Source organism: Rhodnius prolixus, unplaced genomic scaffold (assembly GCF_049639745.1).
Source record: "Rhodnius prolixus isolate KJV_2025 unplaced genomic scaffold, Rpr scaffold_12, whole genome shotgun sequence".
In the NCBI taxonomy this organism is placed as follows: Eukaryota; Metazoa; Arthropoda; class Insecta; order Hemiptera; family Reduviidae; genus Rhodnius; species Rhodnius prolixus.
The window spans coordinates 11,295,691-11,322,559 of NW_027411635.1; the positions used below are offsets into that span (position 1 = coordinate 11,295,691).

At 36.1% G+C, this 26,869-nt stretch overlaps 1 long non-coding RNA gene across 1 annotated transcript in view; it reads right to left on the reverse strand.

Moving 5' to 3' along the window:
* LOC141461735 (uncharacterized) overlaps positions 1-14,802 on the reverse strand; it is a 205,862-nt gene extending 191,060 nt beyond the window's left edge. The window contains exon 1 of the long non-coding RNA XR_012463020.1: positions 14,693-14,802. This is a non-coding gene — a long non-coding RNA (uncharacterized lncRNA). The remainder of the gene's footprint in view (positions 1-14,692) is intronic.
* Positions 14,803-26,869: the final 12,067 nt, after the last annotated feature.

A 26,869-nucleotide genomic window follows, 5' to 3' on the forward strand; every position in this document is an offset into this window, starting at 1 on the left:
GAGCTTTGGAAAATGGTCTACAGCCCCCAAAATAGAATAATTCAGCCCTGACGCATCAACTTACATAACCAGAAACATGACTGAGAAGTGAAATAAAAAAATAATGAGAAAAATAAGTCATTTTTCTCTCTTATGTATCCAATTATATAACAATAAATGATATGTTTTAAATATCAATAAACAATTCAGTAATACTGTTGTGGCAGCTCGTTGAGATTGAGCCCAGTTGAAACTCTATCAGAAATCTTATGTTCGGAGATGTTTTGTCGAGGTTACGTAAAATTAAATCAGTAATCGAATTGTGAAGTAAAAAATATAGCAATTCTTATTTTATTTATGCAGTCTCGATCTCGGTCTCGGTCTCGGTCGCTCAAATCTCGGTCTCGGTCTCGGTCTCGTCGAGATATCTCGGTCTCGGTCTCAGTTTTTTTGAATTTTTGTTTAAGTATTAAAAGTGGTTTGCTATTAATAATCTTTTCAAAAAATGTTATTATTTTCTAATAATTATTTTAATTTATATATTGGTAATGAAAATGTTTGTAAAAGAAGACAACTACTTACACTTCAATGCATCATATATTACTATTACTGTTATATATCTTTATATAATTTCAAAAAGATGTTAAAAACGCGCCAAATGAAAGACCCAAATAACATATCTGCCTGCTATAACAAGTTGATTCGTGAAAGAAGTTTCTACTTCCCGCTCTATCAGTTATGGCTGTTGGTGAAGATAAAGAATCTGATGATTCACCTTTTGACGACGACGGCGACTGCATCAATATTTTTGCACCATTTGCTCAAAAATCAGCAAATATCACCGAAGCATGGAAGACAGAAATAATTAATTACACCAAATTAGACCAAGCACCAGTAAACGTCGACATTTTAGAATGGTGGAAAACACTTGAGAATTCCTTCAAAAATTTGTCTAGAATGGCGAAAGATATTTTTAGTATCTGTGCAACTTCAGTGCCATCGGAAAGATTATTTTCGCAAACTACGATGATAATGACCAATAGAAGATCTTCTTTAACTTCTGATTCAGTAAAAGCTCTTTTATGTATCAATACTCAGGCAAAGAGTATCTTAAAAACGAAAATAGTGCGAGACCTGCGAAGCTAATGAGTATTGTGGTACTGGGTTCGATTCCCGGTCTTAGGCCTTGGATTTTATTTAATGATTAGTAGATTTACAGTAAAGTAAGTTTGCTAGTCGCCTCCGTCCGCGACACCTAATTGGTAGTTGGACGTAAAGTCCCGCCTGAAAAATAGGCGATTACTTTACTTTGCTTACTTTACTTATGTAATTCGAAGTCAAATAGATGTAGTAATATTGAATATATATAATAAAATCGTAACTTTTAATAATTAATTCAATACCCGTAATGATTATTTATTAATAAAGAGCACAATTTTATAATTTTGTAGCTAAAAATTAATATTTGAAAAACCGAGACCGAGACCGAGACCGAGATTTGTCTCGTTTCTCGTGCAGCACTAAACGCTAACAAGAATGAAGTAAAAAATGGACGGGGATTAGCTACGTGGTTAGCGTATACTGGTTTCCAACGCCATGTTTTTGGGTTCGAATCCAGCTGCTGGCCCTTAGATTTTTTTCTTTTCCAAGGAGCTTATTACAACTCATTTTCCGGTAATGTACAGTGTTGTTTGTAACGAGAAAACTCTGTTCGAAGGCCGGTAGTGCGCTAAAAATTAGCAATTTCCGGGAGATCAAGGTGCTTTTGGTTGGATAAGGACGTTTGACGGAAATCGGGATTGAGACATCGGTTTATTACATCAATTTAAAGTACTTTTAATATTCCATACCTTCGGAGGTAACACTGCAGTCCTTTCCCATAATACTGAGTATTAGTACCTGTTACAACAACTAGAATCCCTCAGGCTCATTTTGATGTGCTTGTAGCCTGGTTCTATCCCCTTCTATTATGAATAAGAAAAATGCATGTTCTCTGTGCAGATTTATACCAAGAAATGGCAGGCAGTATCGAAGGGCAACTTTATATAAAAAGACGCGAAAAACAATAAGTCAAAGGATGCTGGATTCCACTGCATAGAATCCAGCTGCTGGCCCTAACATTTTCTCTTCCTGGGGAACTACTTCTTACAGCTCACTGTCTAGTGATTGTTCACAGGCCAGTAATGCATTGAAAAAAGCTCCAGGCGCCAATGACCTCAGATATTGGCGCGCCTTAAATTAAAAAAAATAATAAAATGTGCGATACAAACTGTAAAAATTGGGCCACTAAAAATAATAATAATATATACGTTAATATATATATATATCGTATATAAACGTAGATAGAAGAATACTGTTCATATTTTTTGGTGACTGATTCATTAATATATTAATGGTAATTTGCAGTCATAATTTTGTCTTAGTTACATTAAATGCACTTTCTGCCAAGGGACTAGCTCATCTTCAGAGATGTTACTACATATTTAAAGGAGCAGATTACAATTTACATTAATTTGATGATATAAAAAGTAGTTTATAACAATTATTTTGCTTTACTTTATGGGTGTTTCCCTAAAACTTTGTCTTGATAGTCTTTGGTCCGGACTGCTTAGACCAGGGGTCCCCAAACTACGGCCCGCAGGCCACATGCGGCCCCCTGAGGGCATTTAACCGGCCCTCGCCACACTTCCGAAATGGGGCATCTCTTTCATTGGTGGTCAGTGAGAGGAGCACTATATATGGCGCCACCGCAAAGCGCTGCGTCGCTCATGTACTGTACTGCTTCCGATGACGTGGGCTAAGAAAAATAACAGCAGAAGTAGGAAGAAAGGCAAAGCACTAAAACTAAACCGGACATTGACCATCTCATTAGCCAAAAAGCAGGTCCATAATTCCCATAGAAATACTGGGCAGTTTGGTGATTTAAATTTACTTGTTCTTTATTTGAAATATTCTATTTGTTCCCGTTTTGTTTTTTGTTTTTTACTTTAAAATAGATTTTTTTTATATTCTGGCCCTCTAACGGTCTGAGGGACAGTGAACTGGCTACCTGTGTAAAACGTTTGGGGACCCCTGTCTTGACAATGTCAACTTCCTGCCCAAATTATCGCAACACTATGATTCTGTCTGTATAGAAGCCTCAGTCTTCGAAAAGTGCAGAAATGAATATTATAAATATTTCTTGTAAGGAAGGTCTACTGACAGACATAACAACATGCACTTTGATAGCTTAAAACTGCTTTTTAAATAATAATGTGCAAACTTAAAAATAGGGGTGATTATTTTCGTTCTATTTAGTGGTTTCTCCATTTCTTATTCTGTTATGTTCGTATTGAGGCTGTTAACAGCTGTAACGTTTCAGTATGGTTTAAATTGGGTAGCCTTTATTTTTGAAAGCAATGAGTCAAAAGGAGAAATTTAAATGTGACGGAGGCTGGTGGTTTTGAGGCCAATGTTTCCTCCACGTACATTATTCCAGCATTTCTCGGATCGTTAAACGATTTCAGGAAGCAGGTTAATGTGCATGAAGAAGTGGAAATGGTCGTTAACGATGTTAACAGAATTCGCAGACGAGCGATTTATAAGATTGAACGTACGACGGGGCAGAACTAAGACGAGTGTACAACTCCAAAAGTTTGGTGTACAAGTTAGGGTCCTTCATATATCCGCTAGAACTGTAAGCAGATCTTTTCACAAAGTTAATCTATCACCAAGGCAACTAGCCACAGATTCGGTACTCATCAGAGCTTATTGACTGTATCAAGAACACGGTTATTTCGAGAATATCTGGCCCAGAAAAGATGTGCCGTTCACAGACGAGTCAAAAAGTCTGCCTAAAAACTCCAGATGGACGCGACCGAGGCTGTAGAAAGTCGGCAGGAAGAATTAGGAGAGTTTAATTTACAAGGATCCTCTTCTGAGGATGTTAATCAATGTTTTGGAGAGATATGTTGCCGATAAGTAGAGGGTTATTATTTATGTTGAGTCCTTTTAAATCTTTATTTTTCTTACTTGGTCAATATGGCCCGATGTAACTACTTAGCACAAGGAAAGGTGACTTCAAACTTTGGTTCCTTAGTTTTTGTGCTACGTTGTACTGAATTCAGACAGATCGATTGACCCCATAGTACCTTCAAACGAGGCTGAAAGGACAATTACTCATTATAGACAATTAGGACAATCTAACTCTCGAACAGAACTCTCCTGAACTGAATCTAAGGAGCCAAAATGCAGGATAATCCATTCCTTTTCAATCTAAAATCTTTCTCCACATATTTTCAACGCCCTCTTATGTCTCCAATTTCTAAACCCTTCATCACGAAAGTCCTTAATATCATCTTCGTTACCGATCTAATCTCATCTAACTTCCTGAATTCCACACCCTCCATAACCCTGGGCAAGCTCATACCAAACCCACCGCCTATATACACCCACCCAGCCCGACCAATCCTCCATGTCTAACAAACGTTTATCCCATCCAAAACAAACACCTCGCTTCTTCTTCACTCAATGTCTCTCTGATCATATCCCTTTCACTAGCCCTTTCTGATTTGTGACGCTGATTTCTAGTAGTGTATCAGTGAACAATCTGTGCCTCCCATAATTCTTTTCATCGAGTTTATAACTGCAGAATCTTGCCAATAAAGAAAGGATCCTTTACATCTCTTCTAGATCGTTTTATGAAGCTAGACTATTATCAAGATAGGCCGTTAATACAAGAAAATCAATATCGCCACGATAAACCCCGTTAGACGAGAATCAATTATGTTTTTGAGGGTAGTATTTGCGTTAATTTTGTGCGTCATTTTATAATGTGCATAATTACTTATCAATCTGATGCATATCAGATTGCCCTAGGACGCGCAGTGCTATGCTAAGAAGGTTATTGTTCGGTTTCCCAAATTTTTTTGTTTTTGAAGATACGAAATTCTTGGTCGATGTACGTGTGGCCGGATAATTATAAGTCAGATAAGATTTTTCTGTAGATCCACAAAAATTTGGATATATTCGTTCGTAGATCGTGTTTATTCCATTCATTAAAACGAAAACTGTTATTCGTCACCCATTAGCTGCGCGAAACATAATTCGATGTTCTTTATCTGCCATTGATAAGCAATTCGTCCACAATACGGGTCTGCACATTGTCTCATAGCACTACTCAAATAAATATACAGTTTTTTTTTTTTTTTTAGAAAGTGTCTAAAAAGTGCACAATTTGATGAATAAAGTGGTACTCCCAATTTTAAAATATCCTTTTGAAGAATTTAAAATTTATTTTTAGCACCAATTTAAACCTTCTTAAAAGTTGGCAAGAGATGAGTCAGAAAGACTAGAATTGTGCAAAAATTGGTTCATTAAATGGGTGGAGCTTTGTTTTTTTAAATACACTGCCGATGTCTGGACAATGTTCTCTAGTTACAGAGAATACTATCATTTGACAGTGTATAAGAAGGGGGTAAAAAAAACTAAGGTGGTGGTGCAGCTGGATTCGAAACCGGGATCTGCGTATTGGAATCCAGCATTCAGCTAACCACTAAGCTAACCTGGTCCCTAAAGGGAATCTACCCACCTTTTTTTTTTATCCCCTTAAGGGTTGCCCTTAATTGAATTTTCTGTTAATAAAATCTTAGCGGTTTTTGAAGTAAAGTACAAAATAATGAAAAGTAAAAATGGGTCTGCTGATTTTGTTTTGTCAATTTTTGTCTCACATTTGTTTTTAAATGTATTTAGGATGGTATGACAATACCATGATAAGGAACTGGCAAGGACACGCCTCCTTTTTAAGGAAAAGAAGTGCTCTTAACCGGATATCCCTGGAAAATCTTTTTAAATAAAAGTTTTAGATTTTCACGTATACAATTTGGATGAGAACTTTAAAAAAAAGTCAAAGAAACCGTCTTTAAAAACAATTAATATTTAAATAGAAAATTCAGGTCAACCGATTTTTTGCTTAAACCTTAATTAGGCGTTAACCTATCCAAATGAAGTATTAAATTTGGATTTTTCAAATTTCAAGTTCTTAATTATTTTTTTTTTTTGCTTTATAGACACAATGGGTAAAAACACCCGTTCACATATCAAGTTGTAAAAATCACTTTTTTCACTGCACTATAACAAGTTATGTCAGTTTTTTTTAGGCTAACTTTACGTCCAATTACAAATTTTAGGTGCCATGGACCGAGGCCTTACTACAGTTCTCATATTAAATAAAATCCAAGGCCTAAGACCGGGGAATCGAACCCCAAGTACCACAATACATACGAGGGTCGTTTGAAAAGTCCGTGCAAAAATAAAAACTACTTAATTTTTGGGGGTAAACCTTTTTTATTTTTCAACATAGTCTCCTTTTAGGCTTATACACTTCGTCCAACGCTGCTCTAGTTTGTTGATCCCTTCCGAATAATAGGATTTGTCCAAGTCTGAAAAATAGCCTCCTCGTTTGAATAAAATCTTTTTCCCGCCAGCCATTTCTTCATATTGGGGAACAAATAGTAGTCCGAGGGAGTCAAGTCTGGAGAATAGGGGGGATGTGAAACGAGTTGGAACCCTATTTCCATTAATTTTGCGACCACAACTGCTGAGGTGTGAGCTGGTGCGTTGTCGTGATGGAAAAGGACTTTTTTGTGGGCCAATCGTGGGCGTTTTTCTTGCAGCTCGGTTTTCAAACGGTCCAATAACGATGAATAATATGCACCTGTAATAGTTTTACCTTTTTCCACATAGTCGATGAGGATTATTCCTTGCGAGATTCCCCCTTGGTAACCCATTGTTTAGATTGTTCTTTTGTCTCAGGTGTGTAGTGATGTATCCATGTTTCATCCACAGTGACGAAACGACGCTTAAAGTCCTGCGTATTCTTCTGTAACAGTTGCAAACCGTCCTTGCAACACTTCACACAATTTCGTTTTTGGTCAAGCGTGAGAAAATCACTCGACTTCCTCGATTCAAACGAATGCCAAACACAAAGAAATAGACCGATCTGGCTGAAACTTGGTGTGTGTTCTTCCAAGAGATGCTACTAACTAAACATAACCTCGATACGCGCCAGTAGTGCTATCTCTCTGACTTTGCACGGACTTTTCAAACGACCCTCGTATTAGCTTTACAGGTCTCGGCCTTTAACCGCTCGGCTACCGTGGCGCCTATCTGAAAATGCAAGTTATAACCAAGTTAATGCCGGAAGAAACGGTTACTAGAAATGGTGGTATCATTCTAATAATCTTTTCCAGTTTGATTATGCAATTTCTTAAAATAATAATCACATCAAACATGAATTCATCGAGACTAAAGAAATTATAATTCATTGATTTTGGAGTAATTACTTAAAATATAATCGTTTGGGTGGAAAAAGAACTAGGCTATGCTTTAAACACGCAATAAAAGCAACTCATTTGGTGTTATTAGTTTTAGGGCTTACCTACAAGCGAGATTTTACCAAATAAATAAATAAATAAACTAAAAACTAGAAGTAATTTTAATATTTTTGTTTTTAAAGAACAACTCTATTGTTATTTCTACTAGTTTTGCCCATGTTGGATTGTGATTAAAGCAGTGAGCTAGGTATCGGCCTACATAAAGCACGCCCGAGGACCTTTCTATCAACATAGGTGGCCTGCAACAAAGTTCAAGGAGAATTTTATTTAAATCTATCATTATTTTAACCATTACTAGAGTATTTGTTGAATAATCGGGTCCGCAGTTATTTCAAATACTTATTGATTTTTGTAAAGATAAATTATAAGTATAAAAATTTAGAGGAACTTTATTTTTTGCTTCTGGTTGATTTCATCAATAAATTTATGGTTTAAATTTGATCAGTAAACTACAAAAAAATTGAGTAATATTTAATTATTTGGGTAGATAATCGAAAATAAGATAAAACTGCCCAACAAATTTGGTTTTCTCTTTACATCAATTACTCAATTTGTTTAGTGTCGTAGAAAGAGGTTAAATATGGCGCCAAAGGCACAATTCGATGGTTTATAGCAGCGTTTCCCAAAATGTGGGTCGCGACCCGGCACCGGGTCGCAGAAAAATTATAAAAACACAAAAAATCTATAAAATTTTGCTCTAAATTTAATATTTTTCGAAACTTTTTTCAAGTCCTGCAAGGTGGCAACCCTTTACCACCGTTTCCTACAGGACCGTTTAAATTCGGATGCTCTGATTGGCTGATTTTGATTCGTCATTCAGTGCCTTCTGTCGATATTGAAAAGGAAGAAATGCTTAATCTTAGTGAACAAGAAGTTGATAATTTTATTGAAATTTCATGCGACACCGATCTTAAAAAAGTGTTTGAAATTGTAGCACTAATTAATTTTTGGTTGCGCTGTCAAAAGGAATATCCAAGCGTAAGCGAAAAAGCGATACAATTTTTAATGCCTTTTGTCACCACTTATACGTGTGAAACTGCGTTCTCAGCCTTGGTGTACTTGAAAAATAAGTATCGAAACAGATTGGATGTCGAACCTAATTTGAGAATAAAATTAACATCATTAAGTCCTAATTTGAAATTACTATGTGATGAAAAACAACTTCATCCTTCGCACTAAGGTCAAAATATGTAAAACAAAATTTACTTTAAGTTTTAAATGAAGCAGTCTTTAATTACTTATGTTTTTGTTATATAATTATTTTGCAATTTTTGTGTTTGAAATAAACAAACAAATAACTTGAATTTTGATTTTTATTAACAAATAAAATTTGTTTTGTAAATAAATGTTTTTTTTTTATAAGGTGGGTCGCGAAAAATATTAAAATCTCGTACCGGGCCGCGGTCTAAAAAGTTTGGGAAACGCTGGTTTATAGAGTTTACCCGAAAAAAAAACTGCGGTTTAATTTGTAGTGACAAAAGATGGAACTGGCCATCGGAACACAGATACTTTAGATTGTAATAACTGTTAGAACTATATAAAGAACAAATTTTTCCCTTAATTATTGTTTTATTTATTAAGAACCTGTTTTCTGAGCCGTTCACATCTATATTACAGGAAGAACGGCCGACGCTGTGAATAATGCTTTCCTGAGCGTTGAGGCGAAAGGCAGAAGAATGGGTCTGGTGGTTAACGAGAGTAAAACTAAATTCTTTACCACCGATCCAACACTGAAAGAGCTGCTACAAATAGGAAATTACAAATTTGAAACCGTCACCGAGTTCGTTTACCTGGGATCCTTTGTGTTAGCGGAAAATGACGTTTCACAGGAAGTGAAAAGGAGATTGATGTCAGCCAATAAAATGCTATTATGGTCTAAGTAAGCATTTTAAAAGCTAATTATTGACTAGATGCACTAAACTGAGGCTATACAAGACTCTTAGTAGCCCCTTTTTGGTGTTCGCGCCTCGAAAATATGGACTATCTCAAGCATGGACCACCGTCAGCTGGTGTTCGGAAGAAAGCTGCCCCAGTACGAGAAGGCACGACCTGGTGACGTAGGCACAACAGGGAAAGCTATACAGTTTATCAGAAGAGCTCCCGATAGTAAATTAGATCAAAGTGGAGCAGATTGAGATGGGATGGATGCTGACAAAATTCCCTCCAGACATCAGACAGGAAACGAAGAACTGGAAGTAACTTTTCTTCATCCAGCTGGACCCTCTAAATCATCTCGCATCCAAGAAATGCCGATATTCTTTGGGTCTCAGTAGTGGATGTTTTGATAAAAATTGATCCTGTGACTCTGACTGGAAGAACTTACATATGTCCTACTAGAAAGTGATGCATGACAAACAAATGACGCCTTTTCAAGCTTAAAATATTAAAGAGATCCTATTACTTAACAGTATGTTTTACTTTGGACTTATTAGTGGAATTATTATTAGCATTATTGTATTAACATGAATTCAGAGTTGAATTAATCGGATTGGAGCTTTAGTCTTAAATTTTTTTAACAATGAAGCCATTGTCGTCCCAAATTAATATTTTGCCCAGTGATTCATAACACTACTAGCTATTCATGGAATTAATTTTAAAATATGTACTTTTTAAAAAATTTAAAATTTAAATTTAACAAACTTTATTTATCCTAACCCATATGGTGTCGCATATCGCAGGAAAGGGCATTATATATGCTATAAAATGACACCAATCCCAAGTCTGTAGCTCAATTAGGAAAGCTTCTACAGTAATTCAAAAACACGGGGTTCCCAGTTTTTTCAGCCCATTTTTGGCAACTTTACAGCCCTGTAACTCATAAACAAGTCGACATATCACAGTAAAATTTCATATTTTTCCAAGTCTATATCAACAGTACACATGTGCCAAATTTCAAGAAAATCCGAGATGGTGAGGTCAAAAATGGTCTTTTTTTTGTGTTGATTTGACATGGAATGACCCATTTGGTTTATTTCGACAGTCTGGTCTTAGAGCGTTTTTTGCGTGATTTGATTGGAAGTTCAGTTGATATACTTCATTTAGCAGTATTGGGGAAATATTGGTATTTATTTAATATTTAATATAACGTTTCTCCGTCCTAAGACCAGCGCCTAGGGCATGGAGACACCTCCTGGTCCTCTCCATTGGGTTGCCACCAGCCAGAGAGCCAAAACTGCCTTTCAGTTGGCCCAATAAAATGAATTTCAATCATTTAGCGAAGCAGCTCTAGCCGAATAGATCTCGCCAACAGGCTCAACAACACTGCGTGTCCCAGGCCAAACAAGCATGGTTAGAAATAATTCCGCTAGGTAGAGCTAACAGTCTAAAGTTCCTGACTGAGGAAGTGGTTGCGTGAGAACGATCCTGCTTCGTTTAGATCACCGCTACCAATCGACTCCTTTTTTTGTTTTGTATATTAATTTAATTTTATTACAAGGGTGTCGCAAGTTGACCGCAACACCACCTTATCTTCAAAACATAAATTAATTGTCAATAGTTTTATAAATAAAAAGAAGAAACGCTTGTTTCACTTTTTGCTATTAAATGGAAGAAGCTCGAGCTTCATTCACTACTTGAGCTTAATTGGTAGGTTTTCATTTTTATTAAAAGTAAAGCAATTGCCTATTTTTTCAGGCAGGCTTTACGTCCAACCACCAAATTAGGTGTCGTGAACGGAGGCGACTAGCAAATATATTTTGCTGTAAATTTCTTTTATTAAAAATAAAAAATAAAATGCAAGGTCTAGAGACCCGGGAATCGAACCCAGTACCATAATACAATTTAGCTTTATGGGCCTGCCTCTAACCGCTCGGCTACCATGGCACCTTGTTTCAATTTTTATATTAACCTTACAAGCAAAATAGTGAAACAAAGCAGTACTATTTCAAATTATAGCTTAAAAATATCTTTTAAATACGAGGGTCGTTTGAAAAGTCCGTGCAAAGTCAGAGAGATAGCACTACTGGCGCGTATCGAGGTTATGTTTAGTTAGTAGCATCTCTTGGAAGAACACACACCAAGTTTCAGCCAGATCGGTCTATTTCTTTGTGTTTGGCATTCGTTTGAATCGAGGAAGTCGAGTGATTTTCAAAAAATGGACGAAAAAGAATTTCGTGTGTTGATTAAACACTACTTTATGAAAAGCAAAAAGGCCTCAGGAGACTAAAGAGAAGTTTGATAAACATTATGGTGACTCTGCACCTTCGATTAGAACAGTTTATAAGTGGTTTCAAAAATTTTCGGAGTGGCCATATGGGCACAAGTGACGCTGAACGTTCTGGACGCCCTGTTGAGGTTACTACTCCAGAAATCATTGATAAAATCCATGATATGGTGATGGATGACAGAAGAGTGAAGATGCGTGAGATTGCTAGTGCTGTGGGCATCTCGAATGAACGGGTACATAATATTTTGCAACAACATTTGGACATGACAAAGCTATCCGCAAGATGGGTGCCGCGATTGCTCACGCTTGACCAAAAACGAAATCGTGTGAAGTGTTGCAAGGACGGTTTGCAGCTGTTCCAGAAGAATACGCAGGACTTTAAGCGTCGTTTCGTCACTGTGGATGAAACATGGATACATCACTACACTCCTGAGACCAATCTAAACAAACAATGGGTTACCAAGGGGGAATCTGCGCCAAAAAAAGGCGAAGACCGTTCCTTCGGCCGGAAAGATTATGGCGACTGTCTTTTGGGATTCGCAAGGAATAATCCTCATCGACTATCTGGAAAAGGGTAAAACTATTACAGGTGCATATTATTCATCGTTATTGGACCGTTTGAAAACCGAGCTGCAAGAAAAACGCCCACGATTGGCCCACAAAAAAGTCCTTTTCCATCACGACAACGCACCAAATTAATGGAAATAGGGTTCCAACTCGTTTCACATCCCCCCCTATTCTCCAGACTTGGCTCCCTCGGACTACTATTTGTATCCCAATATGAAGAAATGGCTGGCGGGAAAAAGATTTTATTCAAACGAGGAGGTGATTGCAGAAACGAATGGCTATTTTTCAGACTTGGACAAATCCTATTATTCGGAAGGGATCAACAAACTAGAGCAGCGTTGGACGAAGTGTATAAGCCTAAAAGGAGACTATGTTGAAAAATAAAAAAGGTTTACCCCAAAAAAATTAAGTAGTTTTTATTTTTGCACGGACTTTTCAAACGACCCTCGTATATATGTACGTTTGTTTTATATAAATACAGTTTTAAATTATTTATGGCGCCTCAACAGCTCAGATTATTGGCGCCCGGAGCTTTTATTTCAGCGCACCGCAGGCCTCCTGTATTACAGACCAACACTGTCCAACACCGGACAATGAGCTGTAATAAAGCTCCTTAGAAAGAGAAAATCTAAGGGCCCAGCAGCTGGGATTCGAACCCGTGATCTCCGCGTGGGAATCCAATATGCTAACCTTATAGCTAAGCTCTTCCCTGTTTGTTATACAATTTATTCGTATTCTTATCTTCAGCATGGACACTTTATATGATTGGTTTTTTTAAATTTAATTTTAATTCATGACTGGAGTTTTAAATCATATTAAAAATGTTGCATTTCTGGATTGCAATTTTTATTTTAGATTTAATATAAAAGTAAAGTAATCGCCAATTTTTTCAGGCAGGGCTTAACGTCCAACTACCAAATTAGGTGTCGTGGACGGAGGCGACTACCAAACATACTTTACTGAAAAATTTCTTTTATTAACCATTAAATAATAAAATCCAAGCCCTAGAGACCGGGGAATCGAACCCAGTACCACGATACATATTAGCTTTACAGGTCTCGTCTCTAACCATTCGGCTACTGTGGCGCTTTTTTAGATGTTATATTAATTTTTTTTAAGGTTTGTTTTATTTGGAACTGATCTGCCAGTTCTTGGCATCCCAGTAAATCCTGATCTGGTCTTTCTAAAAAAAAAAAAAAAAAACTCTTGGTGTTTTTACTTATAATACGAAGTAAATTCTTGAAGGCTCTTCAGGATTCTGTTACTGCCCTAGTCGTACCAAAGAGAAACAGATTTCAGGACCTCTCTTAGAACATATACAGTGGTCAAAACTCGTACACTAAGTTTTCTTGCTTTATCTACTGAACTTTTGTTTCTAGGATGACTATTTCTTCAGCACTGAAATCGAAGATAGTAACAATGAATTTAATGCTCTCATTTTCTTTTATAAACATAAAGAATTGATTAAAAAGCAGAAAAATAATTTATTGTATGCAAAATAAGTATTCATACACTCAGTCTGAATGTTATAATTAACGCAAAACTAAAGACCTAATATTTTGTAAGCAATCCCTTTGCATTTATTATTGCCTGAAGCCTCCTTGGCATAGATTCCACCAGGTTTAGAGTCTCTTGAGATGTGATTTCTGCTCATGATTTCTTTAAATTGGTTATGAGCTCTTTTCTGGAAGAACATTTTAATTTTCGAATTTTCCGCTCCAAAATTAAATTATTTTTCTGCTTTTTACTCAATTCTTTATGTTTATAAAAGAAAGTGAGAGCATTAAATTCATTGTTACTATCTTCGATTTCAGTGCTGAAGAAATAGTCATCCTAGAAACAAAAGTTCAGTAGATTAAAGTAAGAAAACTTAGTGTATGAATACTTTTTTTGATCACTGTAAGTCAGAGTACTAGCTCTCAGAGTACTAGTGCTGGAATGAGCACCTGCATGACGCGTGCCGCTTATTCTTTCACAGCTTCAACGGACTGGGAAGTTGTACTTGGCTAGAAACGTCTTGGACAGACAATGCAGTGTGAGCCGGCGCGTTGTCTTGATGGAGAACCCCGTGACTTGTTCTTCCAACAAATCGGGTCGTTTTTTTCCTTACTCTTTCCCTAAAAGCTTATACTGTGCTCTTAGGTACTAGTCTGTTGGCTGATATTGTAACTGGTACGACCACAAATATACTCAAGCTATCATTCATTAATGTTATTGGTAAGAATAAAATATATTGCTAAAAATTATTGCTTGAGAGCAGTAAAAGATCGTGTAGTGGTCACACTGGATTACATTTTTAAATTCTAAAGCAGCAGGGGATTGGATTGTCTTGCTAACGGAACGGAAGTAATTATCTTTGGATCGTTAAAACGTCTTTCTTGCTATAGAGTTAGAATTTAACTTTGAATATAAAATTCATAAATTGCTGCGAACATTTAGAGAAGGGGGACACCTTTAAAATGGAGTGAGAACATGAATTTATTGGAGTTAGTTATGAGGGCGTCAGAATTGCCACTCGGTCGTTGTTTTGTAGGATCACTGACTTGCTAAGCACCGTAGCCCCAACATGCTTGGCTCGTACAAGATAAAATAATTAGGTAAAACTAACCAATCATTAAGAGGTATAAATTAGGTTGGGCAGCAGTGCCGGAGGGCCGAGTTGCTCGCTGTGAGGTCCGCGGCCAGCTGCTTACAGATACAATCTGTGTTGCGGCCTAGCATAACCCGTCTCTGTTCCCTAGAGCCTCCCCACTCCAGGTTAGGCCGTAGTGGGGGGCGGAGCCTCTACAATTCTTCGACCTCCCTACAAATTAAAATAAACTCGTTTCTAACTTACTCTTAAACTTCAGATCACTTATATCTGATCAATATATGTCATCATTTTCTTGCATGTTGTGTTCGTTCAAAATTAATGTCAGGAGTTATTGCTGGAGTCTCCTACACAGCCTACCACAGAGCCGTAAAATACAGCGTAGCCCCCTATACAAAAGAAATATTCTTTTTCATAAATTATTTCTTTTGAAAAGTCTGTTTTATCTAAATAAATAACCTGTAATAAAAAACATGTAATTGGGAATCATTCTTTTGGGATTGAAATTTTGTCTAAATATTTACTTTCAGCTTTAATTTATCTTACCCAATGGAGCATTTCTTTAGTTCGCATAATGTTTCTGGTATCCCCATAATTGGGTCATGCGACATTTTAATTTTACTTTATGCCGATAATTTGATGATCTCTTGTCTGTAGACTTTTGTACGGATTTGACCAACAAGCTGAAGTTATTTACATCAAATTAAAGGTTAACATTTCCAAAATAAAGATTATGAAATTTCACAAAGATAAAGGTAAACAGGATAGAGGTTTCTATTTATGAGTGATCCAAAATAGACTTAGTAACAAGTTTTTCAAATTTTAGGAGTTTCATTTAATCGAACAGGCCAATATTAGTGCTGCACGAGACCGAGACGAGGCGAGGCTTTATGCAGTCTCGATCTCGGTTTTTTTGAATTTTTGTTTAAGTATTAAAAGCGGTTTGCTATTAATAATCTTTTCAAAAAATGTTATTATTTTCTAATAATTATTTTAATTTATATATTGGTAATGAAAATATGTGTAAAAGAAGACAACTACTTACACTTCAATGCATCATATATTACTATTACTGTTATATATCTTTATATAATTTCAAAAAAATGTTAAAAACGCGCCAAATGAAAGACCCAAATAACATATCTGCCTGCTATGACAAGTCGATTCGTGAAATAAAAAATACACCTCCCAACAAACTTCCCGCTCCATTAGTTATGGCTGTTGGTGAAGATAAAGAATCTGATGATTCACCTTTTGACGACGACGACGACTGCATCAATATTTTTGCGCCATTTGCTCAAAAATCAGCAAATATCACCGAAGCATGGTAGACAGAAATAATTAATTACACCAAATTAGACCAAGCACAGTAGACGTTGACATTTTAGAATGGAGGAAAACACTTGAGAATTCCTTCAAAAATTTGTCTAGAATGGCGAAAGATATTTTTAGTATCTGTGCAACTTCAGTGCCATCGGAAAGATTATTTTCGCAAGCTGCGATGATAATGACCAACAGAAGATCTTCTCTAACTTCTGACTCAGTAAAAGCTCTTTTATGATATGAATAGTGAAATTTAGTGAATTTATGTGGTACTGGGTTCGATTCCCGGTCTTAGGCCTTGGATTTTATTTAATGGTTAATATGAGAAATTTACAGTAAAGTATGTTTGCTAGTCGCCTCCGTCCGCGACACCTAATTGGTAGTTGGACGTAAAGCACCGCCTGAAAAAATAGGCGATTACTTTACTTTGCTTACTTTACTTATGTAATTCGAAGTCAAATAGATGTAGCAATATTGAACATATATAATAAAATCGTATCTTTTAATAATTAATTCAATACACGTAATGATTATTTATTAATAAAGAACACTTTATTAAGTGAGATTTATCTCGTTTCTCGTGCAGCACTAGCCAATATTTCTCTTTTCATCTGAAATATATCTCTTCTAAGGCTGGTTAAGCCCTAAGAACGGTTATTGATGTGTTAAGAAGAGCTATATACTCATCTTGGGATTCTGTGATTACTTCGAATAATACCTTGGTCCAATCAACAATTCTTTATTCTGTTCAAGTATGGGGGTATACGGTATGCTAATGACTTGCGAGCGAATTCATTTGCAGTTTTTCAAACTTTTGCTTTCATCTTAATAGGTCTGTCACTTTTATTTTCTACTTCATTTGGAATTTGGTCTTGTCCATATTAAGGTTAAAAATTCTAAAATTAACACTTAAATGGTTAGTAAAACTTATTGAAATAGATGCTCATAGACTTCCTAAAATTTGTCTGTTGATTTATATTTCGAAAAGAAGTTAAATAATGGAGCCATAAAACAATTAGTTTGCTCAATTGGCTAATATGGTTAATGAAATTGGAATGGTTGCTATTTTAAATATAGAAACATCCAAGGAATTAGTAAATAATATTTCTTCTGTTTTAAATAATTATCAGTGTTATTTAAGAAGCACGGACTTAAATAAATTGTTTGCTACAATAACTACAATCTGTATTACTTAGGATTTTTTTTGATACTGATTGTAATGTTCAAAGTTATTTAACTTCTGATTTACAATTTTTGTTGAAGCGCTTTATTGCACAGTTCAAATTATCTGGGAAATATATATCTAAATTTACCAATCAGAACACCTCATTATTTTTAAAGCATTCTGAAGATTGTGTGTATTGTAGGAATGATGAACGATTGTTTTCGTTTTTATGTTAAATGTCCTCTTTTTGACTCACAAAGAACACATTTTGGTAAATCAGTAAATTCCTCATTAATATTTGTTACTACAATGAAATCACTCATAAACCGTAAGCCTGGTAATTTATTTACAGTTAATTCATTGAAATTTAGGAACTTTTTATTTAAATGATTAACTAAAGTATTAATTTACCAGATTTCTTGATCAAATCTAAATAATAATTTTCTTTTAAAAATATATCACGGTTCGCCTAGAACGATTTTAATTGTTCACCTAGTTCACCAACATGAAAAATTTGTCTTTCTCCTTATTATTTGGGTCCAAACTAATCAAAATCCACTGAAAACCAAATGAGTTTACGTTGCGGATTTTTTTTTTTTTTAAATTTTCAGGTCAAAAAACGGCTTTTTTTTTTGCATTGTTAAGCCTAATAAATGGAAAAACAATACAGTTTTTTACAAAACCAATGCATGCATTTTGAAGCTGAGGGAATTTCCGACAGATTGATGTATTTTATAAATAATAAAAATGAAAATTTCGACATTCAAAATCAATAAAAAAGACATTTTTGAACAAAATAAGGCAAAAACAAGGGTTTCTCGCATTTCAAAGCTTACTTAACAAATAAATCATCGTTTTTTTGTGGAAGGAAGGGAATGGGACTTTTCAAAAATGAGAAAAATTCCTGCAAAATACAATATTTATACACTGGGAAAAGGGAAATTTTCCAATTCAAATTCATTTAATGAAACTTTTTGGATTAAAAGAGCCCAAATAATTTTTTATCGCATTGCAGGGCTTAGTAATGGCTTAGACAATGGAGTAGATAATGCGTAGCTTTTAACTGAAAATATAACTCCAAAATTCAGCATGAAATCCAAGCTATGATATCTGTGATAGAAGCAGCCCAAAAAAAAAAAATTGTAGCGTACTTAAAGAGAGGTCATTGACGGACGAATGGGCGATTCATGCTGGGTATAAACATCAAAGAAGTGGTATCCGTTGGAGATGACTTAAAGAAATATCGTCTTAAGGTGGTTTGAGTAAATCGAAGAAAATCTTTGGGAAAGAGATGCTGATCATGTACCATCAATTAATTGATCTTACCTCCATCTGTACCATTTTTCCTTCTCTTAATGTGCCGAAGAACTTCCGTATGGTCTTCCTTACCCAAGCATTTAACATTCCTGAAACAATCTACGTGGCTACTCATGTCTCGCTGGTCAACATTTCTGTAGATCTTACACATTCTACTTCATGTCGTGAGTTTCTATTACTCACTTAACCATGAACTATGTTTTCATTACCATCATCTCATTTAAATGAGGCTTCAACTTTTTTGGAAAGCACCCACCAATAAATGCTAGCTTCAGAATAACATTGTCAGGGCACAAGGTATGTTACCTTAACCTGGGGATTTTACGCTAGTTAAAACAATGGAGTAAAGCAGAGGTCGGCAACGCGGCGCCCGCGGGCGCCACTGCGCCCTTCAATAAATTTTAGTGCGCCCTTAAACTATTGTTAATTTAGACAAGAAATTCAAAACGTAAATTTTAAAATTCCTTGAATCTACTGTACGTCAACGGTGACGCGCTTAAGCGTTGAACTGAAATGAACTGAGCAATCATGTCAGTAGTAGTCAGTACACAAGAGAGCATAGATCAAGAGAGTTTGTCACAGGTTTATGCCATCCCTATTATGGACTCATCGAAAAGAAAACCTACTTATTATTTCAATGCCGAGTGAAAAAAAGAGTTCCCATATTGCTGATATGATTAGCGCAGTTAATTCTTTCAAATGTAAGTTGGAATTGTTAAAAGCGCATTTGTTGAAAAATTCCTTGTCTCACTTTAAAAATGTCAAACGAATAATTGAAAATTAATTTAAATTTGAGTGTTGATGAATTTGACACTACATCGTACATAAAAACCATTGATACATTAATAATCGAATTTTCGTCGAGATTTCAAGATTTTCTATCGTTAGAATCAGTAATTCCATTTTTCGTCAATCCATTTCCAAAATTTCAAATTATTTCGATGTTACTAACATGCAGGACTTAGAAATGGAAATAATTAATTTGCAAAATGATATTGTTTTAAAATCACATTATGTTGATAAATCAATTTGGAAATTAGTTACTGAGGAAAGTTTTCCTATTTTGAGAAAATGCGCTCTAAAAATATTTTTATACTGTGGAACTACCTATAGTTGTGAAGCCCTTTTTTCAAATATGACATATTTAAAATCTAAATATCGATCACAGCTTACGGATGCACATTTAGATAACTGTTTAAGAGCGGGTAATTCGTCGTATATGATCGATTATGAAAAAATTGCAGATGATATGGCAACCCAAATATCCCATTAAAATAATTTTATATAAAAAATATGTCATTGATCTTGCCACCATCTTTAATATACTTATTACAAACATTCTTCTGTATTTATTTAAGATTAATAATAACCTTGTTCTGTAATTAAATTTATAAATTATAAAATTAATAAATGAACATGTTTTATAAATATGAATATTATTTTTATATATTTGTTAGGTCAAAAAATAGTTGGCGCCCGCCATGAATTTTTAATTTAGTATTTCACTCTTTACATTAAAAACGTTGCCGACCTCTGGAGTAAAGAATGGAGTAGCTTTTAATTGAAAATATAGCTCCAAAATTCAGCATGAAATCCAAGCTATGATATCTGTGATAGAAGCAGTCCAAAAAAAAAAAAATTGTAGTGTTCTTAAAGGCTGAACTTAAATTAAATTTAAGCTTAACTTAAAGCTTAAATTGCTAGCCAGCAATTAATTTTTTTAATTGCTAGCTAGCAGCTCTTGAAGTAGGAGACTAAGAAAGCCCATTAAAGAGATGGCCTTGCACCTGTGCATATCTTTTTGACTCTAACAGAGTCATAGCCTGAGACTCTGGACAATTTCTTGCCCTGGACACTATAGCAGTATATTTCGATCCACACTATCACTGCTGTTTGTTTTATTTATTGTTTTAATAACCAATATTTAGTTCTTTATTCATTTTTGTGGGCTTAAAAAACCAACTTAAGGATATCTAATTGTACTATTGGTTCTTCACTTGCATCCGTCAATTGGTTAATTCTAGCCCTATCTTTTCTAATCTCTACAACTTCTTGTACACTTCTATTGTTACTATCCTAGCGGAGCAAGTTCATCATGGGAGTTGCAGATCTTACTTCTTGCTGACTAACTTTTAATTTTGTTATTCTCTAGTTCCCTTAAGCGATGTAAATCTCTTGAAAGTTTTTTTAAGGCTTTTCAACAACTCGTGGTTCTCTTCAGCAATCGAGTGTAAATGTTTTTTTTTTTTCCAAGCAACACGATCCTCTGCCTGTTCCTCCGTCAGACCATAAGCTGCCATCATCTCCTTCGCCTGGTCCCTCCATCTACTTCTAGGTCTTCCTCTCTCCTCCTTCGTCCATCCACCTCGCTGTCTATCACCACCTTAGCCAATCTTTCAGGACCCATCCTCCTTACGTGTCCATACCATGTGAGTGCCTTATTCTCTCTAATTTCCAGGACGTTCCTCTCCTATTCCCATACTGTACCAGCTTTGTCCCGCCTCGAACATCCTGCAGATATCCTCCAAAAATCCATTTCTACTGTCAGGAATCTCTCGCGCAGTCTTCTGTTCAACACCCATGTTTGTGCGCCATAAAATAGGATCCCTTAGAGAATCGATGTAAAGATTAGCCTCTTGGTTCTGGGTAGCAAATTTCCGCTCCAGAGCACTGGGTTCAATAGTCCTATTACTTTTTACTCCTTCCTGATTCTTCTCTCTACATCCTGCTGGGAGGAACCATCCTTTTCTACTATTAACCCTAGGTATTTTAAAATTATCCACTCTTTTAACGCGTCTACCTTCTATTTCTATGGTACATGCATTCTAAGTGGATAGGTGCTCCATCTTATCAAAATTTAGTCCCAGTCCCCATTCAGCCATAACTCCACATCAACTTCCTCAGCATATAGCACGCATCATCTACATCTTCCGCGAACAGAAGGTTAGAAATGAACAGGTTATCCGTACGTAATCTTCATTCCTATTCTCCTACACCTTTCGTTCAAACATTTAAGAGCAACGTCGAGATATATTTTAAAAAGAGCAGGCGACATACAGCATCTCTAGATTAGTCCCTTAGATGTTGTGAATGACCGGGAGAGGTTTGAGGCAATTTTGACTTGGTACCTGAAATTGTCAAAAATCTCTTTGTTGACCACCTTTATAATAGGTTCAGTGATACCTCCCATCTTTAGGGCTTCCTATAACCTTTTCCTTGGAACGCTATCATAAGCTTTTTCAAGGTCTAAGAAGACCATTTCCAGGTCTTTTCTCTGTTGCATATCGTTTTTCCAGAATCTGCCTAATTGTGTCTATGCAGATATACGGTCTAGGCAGGACCACCCTGCGCTGAATCCACATTGTTCTTCAGCACTGTGAAATTCTTCCTCTATCCTTTTTCTAAGTATTCTTCCCAGCAGCTTTGTGTATGGGTTAGTCAGATCCCCCTATAGTTAGAACATAGTTTCCTGTTCCGTTTCTTGTAGATGGATGTCAGGTACCCAAGCTTCATTTCCTTCGGTATATTTTGCCCTTCTAAAATGGCATTAAACATTTTAATAAAGTATAGAAAGTTTTTTACCAGGTTAATTCCAATCTTAAGATGGTTAGTTGCTCTTGTAAGTGATTTGGACAGTGGAAGAACCCTAATGTATTCTAATTTCTGTCTCTATATGCGCACAATTCCTTTTGATGCGAAGCAGTGCCTTCATTTCCATAGTAACCAATATGTTTTTGAAGCTACAAGGAAATCTTACCTAATCGGACAGTTCGGTTAAGCATTTAAGTCTGTTTAAATGTGTTTGTGGCAGCTAAAGAGTAAATGATTGATATTGGCATTCTCTACGCAACCATAGCTACATTCGGGACTACCTACCAAATTTTGTTTTGTATGAGTACAGTTTGGTGAGGTTATAAGTTTTTTTTAAAAAAAATGATTTAAGGCGTGTCAACATCTAAAGTTATTAGCGCCCGGAGCTTTTGTTCAGTGCACTGCCGGCCTCTCGTTACAGACAACACTGTCCATCACCGGGACAGTGAGTTGTAAGTAGCTCCTAGGAAGAGAAAATTTAAGGGCCAGCAGCTGGATTCAAACCCGGGACCTCCGCGTGGGAATCCAATACGTTAACCGCACAGCTAATCCCTTCCCTGTAAGGTTATAATTAATGTATATCTAACAAAAATCGTGGTATAGTCTTTTCTTTAGCCTATACCACAAACCAAGGTGCGATAAGTGGTTTATGAACTGATACTGCCATCATTTCCCAAACAACGTCACCTCACAGCATTATCTAAATATCCCAGACAAGCTATAGGAACTAAGCCCAATTGAACACTAATCTTTTTAGCCAGGATATTTAGCTCCTTGTTGGCACTAATCCCACACTAACTGTATCCTTCCTGCACCATTATCCAGCCAATGAACCATTTCTAGAATTAACGTGTCTATTATACCTGGACACACTTCTTGAAATGGCTGGAAAAGTTATAACCAACTTAAGTTGGCACAAAAGTCTCATAGAATTTCGTGTACGCATCACCCGAAATCAGTGGTCAAAGGTGAAGTAAATCGGTTTTTGGTAAATATCTTGTTTCCTTTGCTCTAAATGACATTTAAAGTTATTACAAAAGTTGTAGAGCATAAAATTCTCTACAGATTTGGTTCTATGCAATTTTTGCATACCATCAACCGTTCTTGAGATAGAGCGCGAAGAGTGGGAGGCGCTTAGCCGTATGTATAGTAACGTTACATCTACTGGCAGATTCAGTGCACAGTAAGTTTTATAAAGTTACAAAAATATTACAATTATTAAGAAACCTTAATTACTAATTAATAATAAGTAATATTTAGAGATAATATTCAGTAAAATTACATTAAAAACTAAACGCAAAGCTAAGGCTATGTCATTTTGGGATCGAATTGGTACCAGATCCAATCTAATTAGGAAAGTTTACCAGTTCTCCAACCCCGTTGTTGACAGTTTGTATTATTTGATCGTAAATGCATTTTTGCTCAAGCGTTAGCAAAATATATGATTGCACATACGACAAAAGATCACCCGTGTTTTAACTCTTTTTTTTTACGACGCAATTCTACATCGAAGGAAGCAGTAGCAGATCGATTCGGTGATGGCATGCCCCGATTGATTGAGAACATTGTTAGCTATTTCTGTTGCACAAATCTTCAATCATTATCAACGCTTCGATGTAGATTTCAGCTGTGAAATCCATGCTCATATTTGAATTTTCCTTGCTTATTCGAAGGAAAATATCTTCAGCCAAGTGCGATTTATATTTCTACCATAACTCTGTTGGAGATGAAGGAGAGCAGGTGGTCAATATGATTGCAAGCAATGCGCGAATCTAATTTGGATGTGTATTTTTCCCTTTTTTTCTGTATCTCTACAAACAAAACTAGCCGACCTATTGTGTATAATAATACGCTCGTCCTAAAAATACAATGTTCGAAACAGAAATTAAGGAAATTCCAGAAAAACTGTGGATGATTCTGTATTTTTTTCCCTATTTTCTGAACTACTACATCCAAAAATAGCCGACCCAATGTATATAATATACGCTCATCCTAAAAATACTATGTTCGAAACAGAAATTAAAGACCATTTGATGGCACCCGTCCATGCGTTAGGCCTAAAGCTGCACTGAATCTATAGAATTCTAGCCAGAGCTCTACTCGGACTTCGGATCTGAATTGAGGAGGCCAAAATCCGTTTTTGAACGGAGAAGAGGAAATTGAAACGTCACATTAGAAGAAAGCCTTCTCTCTTATCCTTACCCCAAAACTTCCTCTGTATGCATTTTTTGGAGGAAAAAATCTTACAAATATAAGTTACAGTTCTGCATATGTGCAATTAGAATACGATGTGAAAAAATCAATGCATCCGTTTTCTTACCCAGGGAACCAGGAAAACTTGTTTTTCCGGCGCAAATTCAGAACTGAAAATTTGTAAAACTGCGCCTAAATTTGAAGTAAAAAAAAGGCTAAGGCGTTTTAAGTTAAACAAAATTAAATACAAATTGCAAACCCCAAAGAGGTGTGAACAGAGCCAAGAGTATGCAAATTGCAGTCATTAAAACAACAATATCCTCATCAACAATAAACAAACTTGTTTTTTGGTTGCTTGCAGATGGTATCTTATGAAGATGGACTAGTAAGGTGTGAATGGCATACAGTTGGCGGTGAAGACGCCAAAAAACTTCAAATGAAACGGCGTCTTCCTTTTCTATAGTTTGCGTTTTGCGTGCAACCACCGACCGTGACCATATTTTGCTTTTAATTTCTTTTCACTTTTTGACGTGGCAAAGGATGCGAACACAAAGTGACAATCTAAAACACCTGCCATAGTGTAATTATTATTGTAGGTAGCTTAACTGCATGGGACGCTGGTTAACTAGCCTGCAATAGACAGTTCATTTTACAGTTTTCTTAGTTTTTTTTTTTTTAAGCAAACAAAGAACAGGTGGGACTAGGTAACTGCCCATCAAACTGAACTCTGCTAAGGAGATGATGTATACACATCTGCAAATATGTAATTCAAAATCTTTTTCCTGGCTCAGTCAAATTTGTTGTTCGATTGGCCTAAACCTTTTTCAGTTAAGGTGAAATGTTTTTGGCTTAGCACAGAGATGGTGTTGTTATCAAATGAAATGTTGCTCCATGTTGTGTTGATATTTGCAAAAATGATAATTTTATTTAAAAAAAATAAATTTACATTATAATTAAGTCAAATTATTTGTTTCCGGTTTTATTAAAAAACTTTGCCGCACAAATATTATTTTAAATCGTAAAAACATTTATTTATTTTTTGTTCTTACGAGGGTCGTTTGAAAAGTCCGTGCAAAAATAAAAACTACTTAATTTTTTGGGGTAAACCTTTTTTATTTTTCAACATAGTCTCCTTTTAGGCTTATACACTTCGTCCAACGCTGCTCTGCTCTAGTTTGTTGATCCCTTCCGAATAATAGGATTTGTCCAAGTCTGAAAATTAGCCATTCGTTTCTGCAATCACCTCCTCGTTTGAATAAAATCTTTTTCCCGCCAGCCATTTCTTCAAATTGGGGAACAAATAGTAGTCCGAGGGAGCCAAGTCTGGAGAATAGGGGGGATGTGAAACGAGTTGGAACCCTATTTCCATTAATTTTGCGACCACAACTGCTGAGGTGTGAGCTGGTGCGTTGTCGTGATGGAAAAGGACTTTTTTGTGGGCCAATCGTGGGCGTTTTTCTTGCAGCTCGGTTTTCAAACGGTCCAATAACGATGAATAATATGCACCTGTAATAGTTTTACCCTTTTCCAGATAGTCGATGAGGATTATTCCTTGCGAATCCCAAAAGACAGTCGCCATAATCTTTCCGGCCGAAGGAACGGTCTTCGCCTTTTTTGGCGCAGATTCCCCTTTGGTAACCCATTGTTTAGATTGTTCTTTGGTCTCAGGAGTGTAGTGATGTATCCATGTTTCATCCACAGTGACGAAACGACGCTTAAAGTCCTGCGGATTCTTCTGGAACAGTCCTTGCAACACTTCACACGGTGAGCAATCGCGGCACCCATCTTGCGGATAGCTTTGTCATGTCCAAATGTTGATGCAAAATATTATGTACCCGTTCATTCGAGATGCCCACAGCACTAGCAATCTCACGCACCTTCACTCTTCTGTCATCCATCACCATATCATGGATTTTATCAATGATTTCTGGAGTAGTAACCTCAACAGGGCGTCCAGTACGTTCAGCGTCACTTGTGCCCATATGGCCACTCCGAAAATTTTGAAACCACTTATAAACTGTTCTAATCGAAGGTGCAGAGTCACCATAATGTTTATCAAGCTTCTCTTTAGTCTCCTGAGGCGTTTTGCCTTTCATAAAGTAGTGTTTAATCAACACACGAAATTCTTTTTCGTCCATTTTTTGAAAATCACTCGACTTCCTCGATTCAAACGAATGCCAAACACAAAGAAATAGACCGATCTGGCTGAAACTTGGTGTGTGTTCTTCCAAGAGATGCTACTAACTAAACATAACCGCGATACGCGCCAGTAGTGCTATCTCTCTGACTTTGCACGGACTTTTCAAACGACCCTCGTATAAATTTCAAGTCTTAAATAGATCTTGCTTTTTTAACTAGTAGGGATCTTATTATAAATTTATTTGGATAAAACTTCAAAACATTCAGTGGTCTTACTAAATCTATGTGCAGAAACTAATAAATTATTGGCGTTTGCTTTGACTGTACCCGCTTTTGAGCTTAACTGTACGTAGCTCATCTTATTCAGTTCGTCATGTGCTTTAAACTACTCAGTAGCCAAATAGAGGCTTTGGTGCTTTTTTTTTGAATTTTATTTTATTTTATTTTTTTAAACTTAGCTTCAAATT